Raw genomic sequence first — 16388 nt, 5'->3', positions numbered from 1 at the left:
TGTTGTCACTTTGTCGACAGGCGTACCTTTCTCGACATCAATAGTTTTGTTAGTAATGTCTTTTTTATTTACATGCCCGTGAAATGAGCTTGCACACCATTACTTCTATATGTACGTTATTTAATTTGCTAATTGTATTCCACAGTCGATTGACTGGACAGACACATGGGTGTCTGGAAATGCAGTTACGTAACTCAGAAATCGCTAACATCTTGTACATATAAACAGCGAAAATAAAGACAGTTCACTGGAATACGTTATATGTATATTATTAATAAATAAATGTGGACGTTCAACAATTCCTTTTGTGAAAATGGATCACACAAAGAAAAAACACTGTAAACGTGTTTTTCCATTTTAATGCGTGTCTTTGTGTAGTAATGTGGTACAAGTGCCATAAACATGGTTAAACTTGCGCAGAATGTAAGTAATATGGGACTTCTACAAAGTTCAGTCTGGTTCGTTTCAATCCGAGTGCTTCAGTTTGCTGCCAAAATTTTCAATGTGGAAATGAAGGTATAGAAAATTAAAATAATCGAACCTACGTCTTATGCGTACGTTAACACAGCTCAAGCACACAAGTCTATTGTCTGAGTATCTGGAAGCCCCGTAATTAGAGGGATTTCCTAACTGCAGACTGGAATAAACAGCCGATTCAGTAATTACAGCTCGTATTTCTAAGCGCTCATGTACATCGGTACTGGCTAATAAACCAACCACTGAGCGAGTGCCTCGAATTACGCAAATGACCACCGGTAAACAACGTTAATGAGGAGGATTTTCTGTGTGGCTTGTAATCTGTCCCCTCCTTCCTAATTACAACTATTGTCCGCATTAGTCTTTTATGAAGGTTTGAGAGGAGTGAAGATTACAATAAGCTTTCTAGTTTACTTAGCTCGTCATGTAAAGTTGGCTCCAGTTTTTCTTGTCTAGGGCGTATGATTCTTGAAGCTGGATTGATCTAAATAATTTTGAAGAGTGTTGTTTCAGAATTTTTGTTTTTACTTAAATATATTCTCTCACATTTTAGTATGGCATACAGTCTTCTGATTTTTCACATTAACAAAGCCGAAATTACATTGCGCGAACAAAATACAAAAATACGTCCAATTACATCAAAGGCATGCTTACGACCTCCACACGCTGCGGAAATAACCATATTCCAAAGGATTTACGATTTTTCTTAGCAAATGACTTTCTACTAGTTTCTGTTACATTATTAATTTCGATTATTATTTCATAAATGAATACAGAAATAAACATAGTAACCAGTACAGTATTGGGTAATAATAGAAATTTTAAGTGTGCCAATATTTCGTAATTTCAAATGTTTCTATAAAACTAAGTTTAACTGCGCATTCTGAACTAGTACTTATCTATTATAACATCGAGACTAAAACATTTTATAAAGTAATTCATTTTCATAAATTTTAGCTTGAAATGTAACATACTGTGTATAAAAATATATGAAAGTTTTCAGAAAACAACTGAGATAATACTGACCTGTCCAAAATTCGAAAAATAGTGCTGGTATCGACAACTACTGTTGGGGAACACAGAAAAAGTCGAACTGGTGAGGCACGAGCTGGGTCACAGCAAATTAGGCCTAAAAACGATCTAGGATTAGCGAAACAGGCAGTCATTGTTGTGCTCAGTGTGCCATTAACCGATACGATAAAAACTGACCACAGATAGACTTGATTCAGTGTGTCATGGGCAAAAAGTGGTTGCGTGAAACCTGTACAGAAGAAGGAAACATGTGCAATAACTGTGCAACAAAACTGATTTAATGTGGAAGCAATCACGTTTTTTGATAGATTCCTAAATCCATTTATATCTTTATTTTGAATGTTCCTCTTTGCAATGAATGAAATTTGCTTAACGAATTATGTAGTTAGCTACATTGTTTCATAAATCCACAAAATTAGCACTGAAATCAGTTTCCGATATAACTGCCATCTCATCTCAATGCTCACGGTGAGACGCCTAAACTACACTATTCACAAAAAATTCAAAACCCATATAACTAGTAATGGTAGCAAAATATCAACTGACCTGTCGACAGAAAAGGCCCCTCAATGAGCACCATTTTACTGTCAAATCTAAACTCGCAATTCTAACTAACGTTCTGATCCTCCAAACCTTAAGTTGCGCGGGGTCAGGGATTTTCTCTGCCTCGTGATGACTGGGTGTTGTGTGATGTCCTTAGGTTAGGTAGGTTTAAGTAGTTCTAAGTTCTAGGGGACTGACGACCGTAGATGTTAAGTCCCATAGTGCTCAGAGCCATTTTGAACCTTAAGTTGCGCATGTTTCCCGATCTAGTCTTTGTTTCTTTTGTCAAGTTCCCGCACCTTGTGGTGGTTACGTACACACTCGGACGTTGTTCCATTAGTTGGTTCACCTCTTGTTGCATTCGAGGACTGAATTTTCTGCAAACATCTTGAAGACAGTGAAGGCTGTTGTCAGGAGTTTTCCGGACAGTGTTATGCCGTATTGGACGGTATATGAATGCGTCAGTTATGTAACTGGTTGACAGAAAGTTCAGTGACCTTTTCACCTCGGAGTCACAATATTCTTGTACCGATGATGTGATAGTCGCATAACCGTGTTAACCACAAAATCGGGTCGAACTGCGGAATTAAAGCAGACGTTTCACTGTGATAACTCTCTGCAGTTTGCAATAATTCCTCGAACATGCGTTTTTCCTTCGTGCTGATGTATTCGGTAACATATCGCTGTTGAATTCTATGTTTGTCTTCAAGGTATCACACCATGTTTTAAATTCAATATTTTCAGATTAGAATGAAGCCGCTACCGACATCGCCCACTGCAGCAATAATTTGGCTGTAACCGTGCTTCCTGGCTTCTTCAGAACGATTATAGGCCTACGAATCGATCATTTTATACTTTTCGTGATTTGTTCCACCTTTATTCAGTTGGTTATACCATCGCCACAGCTGTTTATTAGTTTTTTGTTTGCTCATAATTTTTGACGCGGTCGAGTTCAATGCCCATTTTGGACGAAGTTTGGCATGTTCAAATGGCTCAAATGGCTCTGAGCACTAAGGGACTTAACATCTGAGGTCATCAGTCCCCTAGAACGTAGAACTACTTAAACCTAACTAACGTAAGGACATCACACACATCCATGCCCGAGGTAGGATTCGAATCTGCGACCGTAGCGGCCGCGCGGTTCCGGGCTGAAGCGCCTAGAACCGCTCGGCCACAACGACCGTCTTTCGGCATGTCTTACTGCAATTACTTATTATTAAAAATGGAAAATTGTTCATTTAGTTCATGAACTTTTTGCGCAGTATTTTAACGCTGCATAAGAATATCGAGAATACGTCTATAAAAATATAGCTTTCTATTTATCTTCGATTCTGATGAAATTCTGTCGATTTCTGTCTCGTCTCCACTTTCTTCCGGTGAACTGGAAGGCTTTTTTCCGAGATTGAATGTGAAGTACACCCTTCACCTGCATGCTCTACAGTTTCAGCTGCAGTCTAGAGTCCTGTTTGATCAGTAAACACCCCGCAGTTGCTATAATGAACGATTCCTTCGGCCATTTCTTTATGAAAGTTTCTCGATCAGTTGGTTATTATTATTTGTTTTATTAATTGCATCCAGTTTCGCTAACAGTTCTGTAGAGTAGTACACTGCACAAGCTATATCGTCTCTTGTTTCAGGGCTCGTAGTGTAACACTAGTTTTGAATATCCACAGATTTTTCCGTAATAAACTGATCCTGAAGATCGGCTTGCGAGGTCCGTGCAACGTGCTGGGTAATGACAACAAGTATTACTTTTCCACGAAACATGTAAGGCAATTTCAGATAAACTGGGAGCGTTGCTTATCAGTCTGCAGATTCGAACCTAAATGCTCGAGGGTTTTTGTTACATACAAATGTGGATCTTTTGAGGCTCCTTATCAATTCTGCAGCGTTATAAACGAACCTTTTATAATACACACGCTACGGAAGAGAGCTTCGTCGGCCAGGTGCGAAGTTGACTGGTAGCTAAGAGCGGGGATTTTTCTTACACCTAATTCCCTCCAGAAGGCTCCCAAGTGGACTAAGGGGGTGTCAGGCAGAGAACCGGCTGCTTAATAACTGCTGGGAAGATGAAAGGCCCCGTGCCAGCCACACAGCCGTAATCTTTTCTCCCGCGGCCCTTGACAGCTGGATCTCTACCTCTACCTCGTCGCCCGTGCGTTTCCGAAAGGGAATTACACTTAATATTTTTACACTAAATTTCTCACTGCACGATTCTTGAAAAACGCATTACATATTGATCCCATCCAGTCATAGAAATGTATGTGTATTTTATTTTTAGATGTAACAAGGGGTCGTGCTGTGGATGAAGTTGGAGAAATGCAGCCTCGGTTGATTTATGTGCAGTTGTTAGTATAAATTAGGCGGCGAGCTACGCACAGGGATGGGAAAAAATGATGTATTTCTTTGCGACGCGAGGTGAGTGGCGCAGCTTCAGAAACAGGGCCAGCAGCAGATTAACGCGAGACGACACGACGCGCCGACTGCTGCCTGCCGCCTGCTGTCCACTGACGCGCGCTAATTAAACGGCCAGCTTTATCATGTCCGATTGTGTCACGCCGCTCCCTCGTGCCATCTGGCTGGCTTCGCCACAGCAGACAGTCGCGCCGAAGCGCGGATGCCCACTGTGTTCTGTTTCGAAACGAACGTTGTGAACCGCGCCCTTACATGTTGATGGGACATGCCGAAAGAGAGTGAATACTTTAGCGACTGTCAATTAGATTTACAAAAATAAACCTTGATACAGGCTGCACTTAACTAATACATGTCGAGAATATATACGTCAATGCTACAGGTTGTGCCACGCTTCATAAAAGTAGTTTCCAGTTGAGCGAAACAATATTCTCAATAACCCTAGAAGAAATTTCCAAACTCCTGTTCTGGAAAAAAGAAGAAGGGACAGTTCATAATGAAAGAAGACATCATCTATGTATGTCCTAAGCATTATTACTTTCACGGATGCTAAGTGAGATGAAAAACTGTCGGTACCTACCTATAGGCACGAATTCATCTCATTTTAAACTTATGTTCATCATGCGAGATGCATGTATGCTTGGCTTTATTACATCACTAGTGCCATATGCAAAAAGAACTAATTCTGCCTGTTATGTATTACACGGAACATTCTTTATATACACTCCTGGAAATGGAAAAAAGAACACATTTACACCGGTGCGTCAGACCCACCATACTTGCTCCGGACACTGCGAGAGGGCTGTACAAGCAATGATCACACGCACGGCACAGCGGACACACCAGGAACCGCGGTGTTGGCCGTCGAATGGCGCTAGCTGCGCAGCATTTGTGCACCGCCGCCGTCAGTGTCAGCCAGTTTGCCGTGGCATACGGAGCTCCATCGCAGTCTTTAACACTGGTAGCATGCCGCGACAGCGTCGACGTGAACCGTATGTGCAGTTGACGGACTTTGAGCGAGGGCGTATAGTGGGCATGCGGGAGGCCGGGTGGACGTACCGCCGAATTGCTCAACACGTGAGGCGTGAGGTCTCCACAGTACATCGATGTTGTCGCCAGTGGTCGGCGGAAGGTGCACGTGCCCGTCGACCTGGGACTGGACCGCAGCGACGCACGGATGCACGCCAAGACCTTAGGATCCTACGCAGTGCCGTAGGGGACCGCACCGCCACTTCCCAGCAAATTAGGGACACTGTTGCTCCTTTCGGATTTCAGTGCACTTTTCGGACCCGTAATGTCAGTGACTTAAATGGACGTAGGCTGTTAACTGTTCCCCATGCCTGTTGGGGAAAACAGTCTCCATTTGCTCGTCTCTTCATCTTTCCTCCGGTATAACACTCCCCTGTGTATCTTAAAATATTTGGGTACTTTCTCGTATCCTCCAGCTTGCTGCACTCGCTGGATAGTGTGTCTAAGGCGTTCAGCCCGACCGGGTTGCCTTCAAACACGAGTCCGACCATTGTCCCACGTGTCCCCCGATCGCTCCACTGCAGTGGCACCGAAAATATAGAAATACACTCCTGGAAATTGAAATAAGAACACCGTGAATTCATTGTCCCAGGAAGGGGAAACTTTATTGACACATTCCTGGGGTCAGATACATCACATGATCACACTGACAGAACCACAGGCACATAGACACAGGCAACAGAGCATGCACAATGTCGGCACTAGTACAGTGTATATCCACCTTTCGCAGCAATGCAGGCTGCTATTCTCCCATGGAGACGATCGTAGAGATGCTGGATGTAGTCCTGTGGAACGGCTTGCCATGCCATTTCCACCTGGCGCCTCAGTTGGGCCAGCGTTCGTGCTGGACGTGCAGACCGCGTGAGACGACGCTTCATCCAGTCCCAAACATGCTCAATGGGGGACAGATCCGGAGATCTTGCTGGCCAGGGTAGTTGACTTACACCTTCTAGAGCACGTTGGGTGGCACGGGATACATGCGGACGTGCATTGTCTTGTTGGAACAGCAAGTTCCCTTGCCGGTCTAGGAATGGTAGAACGATGGGTTCGATGACGGTTTGGATGTACCGTGCACTATTCAGTGTCCCCTCGACGATCACCAGTGGTGTACGGCCAGTGTAGGAGATCGCTCCCCACACCATGATGCCGGGTGTTGGCCCTGTGTGCCTCGGTCGTATGCAGTCCTGATTGTGGCGCTCACCTGCACGGCGCCCAACACGCATACGACCATCGTTGGCACCAAGGCAGAAGCGACTCTCATCGCTGAAGACGACACGTCTCCATTCGTCCCTCCATTCACGCCTGTCGCGACACCACTGGAGGCGGGCTGCACGATGTTGGGGCGTGAGCGGAAGACGGCCTAACGGTGTGCGGGACCGTAGCCCAGCTTCATGGAGACGGTTGCGAATGGTCCTCGCCGATACCCCAGGAGCAACAGTGTCCCTAATTTGCTGGGAAGTGGCGGTGCGGTCCCCTACGGCACTGCGTAGGATCCTACGGTCTTGGCGTGCATCCGTGCGTCGCTGCGGTCCGGTCCCAGGTCGACGAGCACGTGCACCTTCCGCCGACCACTGGCGACAACATCGATGTACTGTGGAGACCTCACGCCCCACGTGTTGAGCAATTCGGCGGTACGTCCACCCGGCCTCCCGCATGCCCACTATACGCCCTCGCTCAAAGTCCGTCAACTGCACATACGGTTCACGTCGACGCTGTCGCGGCATGCTACCAGTGTTAAAGACTGCGATGGAGCTCCGTATGCCACGGCAAACTGGCTGACACTGACGGCGGCGGTGCACAAATGCTGCGCAGCTAGCGCCATTCGACGGCCAACACCGTGGTTCCTGGTGTGTCCGCTGTGCCGTGCGTGTGATCATTGCTTGTACAGCCCTCTCGCAGTGTCCGGAACAAATATGGTGGGTCTGACACACCGGTGTCAATGTGTTCTTTTTTCCATTTCCATGAGTGTAGTATGTGGGGAATCAGGACTGATTGGAGGATGTGTAAGATCTTCCCAGGCAAACATCTGCAGCTTAATCGCCATCCACATGTTGCCAATTTTGTTTGATTCGATGGGAATAGGGAGACGGGAGGAGACGGTTTTCAATTTCCCATTAACACAATTGGACTATTTCCGCCACCTTGGATTTTTAATACTGCGTCATGATTGACTAGAGATAGGATGAGTGGAGCGGACTGGGAGGAGGAGGGTGAGTGGCTTCCCACTGATGAGGATGATAATGATATCACTATTAACAGCAGTGACCTCCCTGAGGGCGTCACTGGTAAGGATGATAACATCACCATGTTAATGACCTTAGTGGGCCAGAGTCGCCGATGTAAACAAAAATGGATCAAAGAGTACATACCTACACTACTACGAGGAAGGCTTAACCTGTGCAGAATAGTCACTGGAAGCGTGATAGTACCAGCCTAAGGAATCTGCCCCCCCCCCCTCCCCCCAAATGCCGACATTAGCTTTCCAAATATCCACACAGAATCAAATATGTAAATTTTAAGTCGTCCTGCAAGAGCTGCCTTGGTGGTGGGATAGCACGGTTCCGCCGTGGTAACGATCATGAGGAAGACTAAACATCGGGCGAAAGAAAGGGTCGTAAGACACTGTTGTGTGGGGGACCTCGAGGAGTAGATTCAATCGCCTTATCGGAAAGGGTTTTCATCTCCGTGCACGGTGACCTCTTTTCTCGAGACGTTGTGATAGTTGTATGGTGATGAGAGTAGTCACAGTGTGAAACCTGACACCGGCGCACAGGACACCTCTCTCAAGCGGCCCGCCGAGCCGGACGTTTTCATCTGATGGGCTGAATACCGTAAACATTGTCATTCGCTCTCACTTCGTGAGAAACTGCAGAGAGGTTCGAAATTTAATCCAGTACAGTGAGGCTAAGTAAACTGTTTAGGAGATGTTTGCTCCCACCACTCCTCACGTTGTCGGCCAAATACTGGCGGTGGAAATATCTTCCACCGCCAAGATTTGAACCCGCTTTTCTCCAAGTTGAGCGCCACCACGCAGGCATATGACCTCTGATATGGAGACAGGTGGATTGCGCAGAAGTTTGTGTCACTATTGGAAAGTGTAATTAATGTCTGTTAGCAACTATTCTACAACATTAGTAACTGATGCGATTAAATAACTTACACAGTGCAATAAATTGCTGTAACCAACTCTGGTTGAGAAATAAGTGAATGTCGTTTCTTTCTGTCAAGTATCTTCCTAATTAACATGCACCTTTCGGTCATTACCGTTTGTAGAAATATAACGACGCATCTCTTGCTTGTTGTATAGCTTCTTTATTATCATTTTTTTAAGTTAAATACTTACTCACTATGTCAGTAAGTAAGTAAATACCATCGACCTTCTTGGTTCCGACGGTAGCTAAAAGTATACATTAAGATAATTAGTATTTTAGATATAAAGTAATAAATTTTAATATTTCAATTCAATTAATTTTTGCTTCTTAAATATAATTCTATAACATTATAAATCTTTCTGTTATAAAGCTAAACTTGTGTTTGACACACCACTGACAATTTTTTAGATGGCGGAAAACATAGGTGAACTGTACTGTTTGAATATCGCTGCATCCGTCAGTGAGATATGACCTGTGTACTAACTGAAGTAATACCTCTGTAATCCGGACGACATAATTTCTGCAGTACCGATGCACGAGTAAATAAACAGTGCCTCTCACATGTGCTGATATCAAACGTACCGGCAGAAACAGACGAAAAGAGTATCTCCCACGTTGTACTGACACCCTGTAAAATAATTCGAAGTGTAGCAGCGGTAGCCAGTCAAGGAATATTTTAGGGAACTGGTTCCAGTCAATGACTGGTTCAACTGGATCAGAGGACCTAGTCCATTCCCTACCACCAACTTCCACAGTACCTTGTTGACAACTTGGGTCCATCGCTTCGTGGAGTCTGTGCCACACTCAGACCTCACTATCAGCTCTTACAAACGGAAATCTGGGCTCATCTGACCAGGCCACGGTTTTCCAGTCGTCTAGGCTCTATCAGATATCGTCACGAGCCCAGGAGAGCCGCTGCAGGCGATATCGCGCTGTTAAGCCGTCGGCACACGGACCGTGCTGTTGAACGTTAACGTGGAGCGTGGCAAGTTCAACGTGCTGCTCAACGCTCAGGAACGATGCGACTTGTGCATACGGTACGTGGGCCCCAACGTGGTATACGCGATCGCAACGCACTCCAGCGGCAGTTGAGGGATGTTTCTGGTTCGTAAGTCACACTGATTACGGGCGCGCCTAAAATCCCCATGTTAGCTCTATTAAAACGCACATTTCCTCCATCGTCCACGAAAAGGAAAGTGCCGTGTCCAATTAATAAGGACACAGGCTTATGGAAGTTCCATTACAAACAGTGCATTACAAATTTGGAATACTTCTCCGCATAAGGTTTCATCATTCCCACATTTTAGTAAAAACCCCAAGGTCAGTCTTAATTGATCACTGTTCCTACACAGTAGCAGAAACTTTGCAACATGTGAACTACGAGGCGTAAAAGAAAAAGGAACAAAATATCTTCATACAAGTAGCGCAAGCTATCCTGTAGATTAAGCCAATCCAACAAAGTCACCCCTAAAAAAAAGGTGAACTTATATTTACATACCATCAAATATTATAATATATGCTTATATTAAACTAATAATAAAGTATCAGAACCAAATAAAAACACGAATGTTAGGAAAAAAATTTTGGAAGAGTCAAGACGCAAACAACGGCCTCATTATAACAGTCCTTAGAGGTCAGTGATTCTATTCATTACGCTAAGCCAACATCACACCTTTGTCACCTAATCAGGTTATGTTACCCCTTGCTGAAATCCTTAATCGTAGATATGTTACTAACTGAAATTTAATTATAACAAATTGTACCAAGAAAAATACGCTTTGGGTCGATCGTCAGTGTGTCGCTGCCTTCAAATAGCCTACTCTCATAATACGCAAGTTACAATAATTCTTTTGCCACAGATGTGATGTTTCTCATTATTTTATTGGAACGAACAAAACAGTTAGCAACGGGTTTTCCTGTGATTCTCAATTTGCTGGTCCTCAGAAACGGCATATATACAAATAGGCTTGCAATGAATGCCAATATGGCGCCTCACAACTCTGTACTGAAGGGAGACGAAGTGCTTGTGACGTAGGTGGCGTTGTGCCATCTCATTGGTCAACGCTCAGACGCACGCTCAAAATATCTGACATGCTAGATATTAGTGATGGGCTAAACTGCGATTTTCCGATATCAGTGATTTCTGCGAATGCTACTTTTCAGTATCTGTTATTCTTAACTGTGATTTGTCGCAGTTGAGAGTCGCAGTTAAGGAACATAGGTCGTGTATCCCTCCGCCACTGCTATTTCTGCGATTTCTGCTACTTCCGCGATTTCTGCTACTTCTGCAATTTCTGTGACTTCTGCTACTTCTGCGATTTCTGTGACTTACCACCGTATGAAAAAGTTACATCTGTCAACACAGAAAATTGCATCTCAACAAACCTGTCATTGGCAAGTATGTTTTACGTTTTTTCTTCCGTTGGCTTTAATTTTGTATTGAAGAAAAAGTAGCCGTACAGTACCGTAATAGTTCGTATTTAGAAAATGAATTCTAACATATGTTTATGTTCACAGGTACCTGAACTACATTTCAGTCACTCAGTAAAGTGATAACTCAAAATATCATTGTCAACAGATCTGAAGAAATTGCCACTGCGTCTTTAGACCGTTTTCGTCAGACGAGAGGTTAGTTTCTAAGCGTTTCGATGGACTTCATTACTTCAGTGAGATCGTTCTTGCAAATGTGATATTCATTATAGCAAATATCAGCAATCTACTCTGTCAATTATATTGCTAGTAATTAATGACAGCAAAAATTGTTTAATAATCCTTGTGTTTTTGCAGACACAGTTCTGACTCTGATTACTGGTTGCTGTACGTATCTATCCACATCAAGGCTGTTTTTGAGAGAGACTCGTGAAGATTCAAGACAGCTCGTAGAGGATTTGCAGTTTAAAAGTGAAATAATTGTGAAATAAGTGTGTGAATGATTAAACTGTGTTTTATTGAAGTCGTTGTGCGATTTTAAAGGAATAATAAATGTCGAATACAGTGAGTGAATAATAAAAATCTCATTTTCCACGTGTTTAAGCCGTACTATACCCATAATTTTCCGCCACTTACTTATTGGTAAACACTTGTTGGAGAGTGACATGCCGCCCCCCCCCCTTTCTCCACAATCTTGGTGTGACACTGACCTGTAACATATCCCGAAGTCTACAATATGCATTTTGAGGCTGTTGATATGAAAGTGGGAAGTACAGATCTTCCAGTTAAATCAGGATTAGCTTAAGTGCATTACTTGAAAGTAACACAGGATAAGCTTACTTATGTAGGTGGTAGTAGTGTCGGCAAAAAGTTCTTGTGTGTGAAGTTGCCATGTAGAACACCAGGTGTAAAACTTTTCTCCCGAGTCTTGAACTGTGTCGGAACAAAAGTGAGGCATTCATATGACTGTTTTCATTTCTCTACACTTATACAGATGTCTGAGTTCTGCTGTGTTAACATTGCAAAGTCCTGTAGGCATGTGGAGTATTAACCAAAACTGTCATATTGGAAGCAGAATCAAACACATTTGTTACGTTACTTGGTATTTTCAGGAGAAAAAGCAATGTTGCTTCTTATTAATATAATACATTCAGAGTCACAGCAGTATTTGACCAACCATAACTGATGCTGAATGTGCATGTCGTCATATAATATGAAGGGCTTATTTCAATAGTGGTACAAGTCCATTACCTCCACTTTTCTGTCTATAATGCTTCTGAAATTAGTGATCCAAACAAACATAAATAAAGGTTCATCTCTAGCAAGAAGCCATATGCTTGAATATTTCTGGTATCTCAAATGCAGATTTGTCAGCGCTCATTTAACTTTACGACTCTGTATCTCAAAATGAACAAAAATGGACTTGTACCATTATTGAAATAAGCCCTTCATATGCACACACAGCACATCGATCTCGTGAGGCACAAGGCTCTCATAACGAAGTACGTACGTCGGTCAACAGATGACACTAGGAAAAGTATGTTAACTGCGCTTTTTAGTTGCTACTTGCGACTCTTAGTTGCGATTTGTCACAGAAATTGCAGTTTGACTCGGTAGCGAATAGCATAGTATGAACTTTGCTCAACAGATGGCAGTGCTAACTGCGCTTTTTAGTTGCTACTTGCGACTCTTAAGGTACGTTGTCCAAGACGCGACGCACACTAGCGACTGCGACGGGTCGCTACGTGACGTCAGAAGTTGCTTGCTGGCGCATGCGCAGTTCGAGTTTGGGATGCGACGCGCGACTGTTGCGGCAGCTGCCGCAGCACTGCACCAGTGAGCAGTGTTGCGACAGAAGTTGCATGGCACAAAGACGTACGGCTGCCAGGAAGATGTCGAGCCAGTCAAGGAAAACTGAAATGAGCCACTCATAGGATGTGATTCTCTGTGAGCTGGTCTCGCAACATCCTTGCCTTTACGATTTGAAGAACCCTAAATATAGACACACTATGTTCAGAGACAGAATTTGGGAAGAAATTGGTGCACAGTTGAAACTGGCAGGTGAGTGAAATATATAATATTTTCCCATTAATGCAAATTTTTCAGGCCTGTTATGAAAATCAGTATAATCCATGCAGATGTAGAATTAGAATGACGAAAATGAACTTTAAGGTCAATTTTCGCATTACTCTTTTTTGCGACGATAAAAATTGAAAACGGCAAGTACATTATAAAATGAACAATCTAAAGCACAACGAGAAAGTTACATTTTACAATACCTTCACTTTGAAAGTAAACGGTAGATTGGTGTCTTGATGACACCTTGTAGTTGTGAAAAACCACCACCAGATTGTTGTACACCTTTCTGTAATCAATAGATGCTCATTTTTGAGGAAGGCGTTTCTCAACAGATTGCGCAAACAGTATGCTGCAATAAGTAATTTGTCACATTCACTTCAATTCATTGGTAGAAGATGGTGCTCAAAAAACTTGTGCCAAAAGTGCACTACTGTTTTACAAGGCCCTTCTGGTCTGACACAGTTCACAATTGAAATTCGTCTTTTGTAAATCCTGGAGTCATCTTTTGAGTGCAGCTTGGCAAGATTAAATGTTCATGTCATCCATAACGATGTATGCTGTCAGAATATAAGAATATGGAAGTTCATTTGGATGGGAATAAAGACTCAGTCGGCTATGAAAGTTGCCTTAGCTTGTTCCAAAAGTTTCTGCATGGGAGAAACTGACAAGTATAATTTGGGGAAATTTTGTAAACAAGTACAGACATTATTTCTTCCACATTTCTGCCAGTGTATACTGTAGACGTTCAGAATGAAAATTCTAGAGATGTTTAAGGTGTAACCCAATCTTGTTGTCAAGAACTTGAAACAATGCAATGACGCAAGTGTGCACTTATTGTTAATAAACTTATCTTTCATTGGAATTTTAGGTGAAATGTGCAAAAACAGATGGAGGAATATTCGGGACTCGTATCAGAGAAATAAACGAGAAAGAAAGCTTGGAACAGGTTCAGATGCCTCAGCAAAACCACGAAAATGGGTTCTGCTTGATCACTTGGGTTTAAGAAACCTACATTTCGTGGCATTTTAAATGAAATTGTCAAGAGCATATGGAGAAATATTAGTAACTCATACCGGAGAAATATGACATAAAATTGTTTCATTAGGTCCAAATGTGTCAGCGAAACAAAACAAATGCATTCTCTATCGTGTGATGACCACACGATTCTCGTTGCGCGTCGACAGAACTGGCGGCTAGTCGCGACGCTCCCGGAGATATATGAGCCCAAATCTCGGTAACGGAGTTCGATATCATTCTGATCTCAAATTTAAAAATAATTTCGATATGTTAGCTTCTTTTCATCGGCAACGATGTATGACCTAACGTAAACTATATGTAAAGTAGCCAGCGACCACATTTTTCACTGTACACAATTCAAATTTTATGCAGTAGGTTACTTGTAAATTAAGTATCGGGATAACTGTGACGAATATCGGAAAAATAGGCACCTCATTATCAAGCTGTTATGTGAAACTGTAAGATACGCAAACATCAATTTTTTGTGCCTTTTACTTTCCTTACAATTGATAGAGAAGTAATATACAGCGAAAAAAACACGCAAAACCGGAAGAGATACTTTTCAATTTTTTAAAGTAAAAGGAGAATCTGTATCGAAAAATTAACTCTGGGAGCCGATGTAACTTTGTTGCATTAACATACAGTATTTTTTACAGCAAGAAAATCGGAATTCTTATTTTTCTTATGTATTTGAATCCGCCGCCGCCGACCGGTGCTTGGGAAACAGCGACGACTCCAGTCGTCTTGCGGCCGTGTCGCCGTCTGCCAGGGTGGGAAAAGAGGAGGGGGCAGCGTCGCAGTCGCAGCCAACTGTCGCGTCTTGCACAACGTAACTTTAGTTGCGACTTGTGACGGAAATCGCAGTTGGACTCAATAGTGTATCGTAGAGATGGGCGTAGCACGAACTTTGACCCACAGATGGCACTGTTAACCGCGCTTTCTAGTTGCTACTTGCGACTCTTAGTTGCGACTTGTCACGGAAATCGCAGTTAGACTCGATACCGTATCGCAGAGATGGACGTAGTACGAACTTTGGCCAACAGATGGCACTGTTAACTGCGCTTTTTAGTTGCTACTTGCGACTCTTAGTTGCGACTTGTCACGGAAATCGCAGTTGGACTCCATAGCGTACCGCAGAGATGGACGTAGTACGAACTTTGGCCAACAGATGGCACTGTTAACCGCGCTTTTTAGTTGCTACTTGCGACTCTTAGTTGCGACTTGTCACTGAAATCGCAGAAAGCAGTGCTAAATTCGACCAATAGATGGCTCACGTCTTTGAATATGAAATACTACTTGCGACTGCTAACTGTGACTGAAATCGCAGTTAGATTCTGTAAAGTTGGTACTGTGATATCTGTGACTTCTCAGTCACTGTGATTTCTAACAGATACGCGATTTTCTGCCCACCACTACTAGATATTGCTCTGCACGTTCGGAAAGACTCCTGAGCGTGCTATTCCACGCTATGACGTCAGAAACTCGGCACGCTCAACGCTCAACGTTCGGATGCACGGTCTGTGTGCCGACGGCTTTACCAAAGGCACTCGCGTCGGTCGTCTGCTGCCTCAGACCACTGACGCCGAATTTCGTCACCCTGTCCTAACGGATACGTTCGTCGTACGTTCTACATTGATTTTTAAGGTTATTTCAAGCAATGTTGCTTTTATATTACCACTGAAAAATTTACGCAATCGCTACTGCTCCCGATCGTTAAGTGAAGCCCGTCAGCCACTGCATTGTCCGTGCTGAGACTTAATGCCCGAAATTTGGTATTCTCGGCACACTCTTGGCACTGTGGATCTCGGAATACTGAATTCCCTAATGACGTCTGAACTGGAATGTCCCATGCATCTAGCTCCAACTACCATTCCGCTTCCAAAGTCTGTTAATTCCCATCGTGCAGCCACAATCACGTCGGACACTTTTCACACGAATCGCGTGAGTACAAACGACAGCTCCGTAAATGATCTGCTCTTTTATGCCTTTTGTACGCGATATTACCGCCATATTTGTATGTATATATTGATATTCCATGACCTTTTTCACCTCATTGTGTAGAATGCCTAGAACATTTTGGCAAGGTGTCTAGATGAATTTTAATTTAATAATATTAAAAAGAAAAAAAAACTTCGAAATGTTCTGCGAAATTACGTTTGTCTGGTCACGAACCGGCTTTCGGTTTCTCAGGCCATCTTAAGGTAACTAGTGAATATC

General features: G+C 43.2%; 1 long non-coding RNA gene across 1 annotated transcript; it reads left to right on the top strand.

Moving 5' to 3' along the window:
• Positions 1-10921: 10921 nt before the first annotated feature.
• On the top strand, positions 10922-11564 carry LOC126183271 (uncharacterized). The gene is made up of 3 exons (XR_007536718.1): positions 10922-11043; positions 11163-11273; positions 11433-11564. It is a non-coding gene; the product is annotated as an uncharacterized LOC126183271 (long non-coding RNA).
• The last annotated feature ends 4824 nt before the right edge of the window (positions 11565-16388 follow it).

The sequence above is a fragment of the Schistocerca cancellata genome, chromosome 4 (genome assembly GCF_023864275.1).
Source record: "Schistocerca cancellata isolate TAMUIC-IGC-003103 chromosome 4, iqSchCanc2.1, whole genome shotgun sequence".
NCBI classification, from domain to species: Eukaryota; Metazoa; Arthropoda; class Insecta; order Orthoptera; family Acrididae; genus Schistocerca; species Schistocerca cancellata.
This window is presented reverse-complemented; position numbering and strand designations above follow the sequence as displayed.